This window comes from Zerene cesonia, chromosome 29, assembly GCF_012273895.1.
Source record: "Zerene cesonia ecotype Mississippi chromosome 29, Zerene_cesonia_1.1, whole genome shotgun sequence".
Taxonomy (NCBI): Eukaryota; Metazoa; Arthropoda; class Insecta; order Lepidoptera; family Pieridae; genus Zerene; species Zerene cesonia.
Genome location: NC_052130.1, coordinates 1,722,756 through 1,723,043, shown reverse-complemented (window position 1 = coordinate 1,723,043; position 288 = coordinate 1,722,756).

Here is a 288-nt window from a genome sequence, read left to right as displayed (position 1 = left end):
CTTCGATCGTAAATCATTCAAGAAATTTACCAATACAACGTATTTATTGAAAACGAGGTACAGTTTAGTAACCGAAAACGAATTCCAAAACGAGGGTAGTTCGAGATGAACTAAAGTGAAACGCGCGTACGATGGGTACACGGTGACTCGCACAGAACGCTATTCACCGAGAAGGGAGCGAGCGGCCCGCGGGGCGACTGCGCAGCGCGAGCCGGGCGCTCTCTGCGGGGGGCGGGGTCGCGGGGCGGGGGCGGCCGTCCGGGGCCGCTAGCCGGCGAGCGGCGCGGG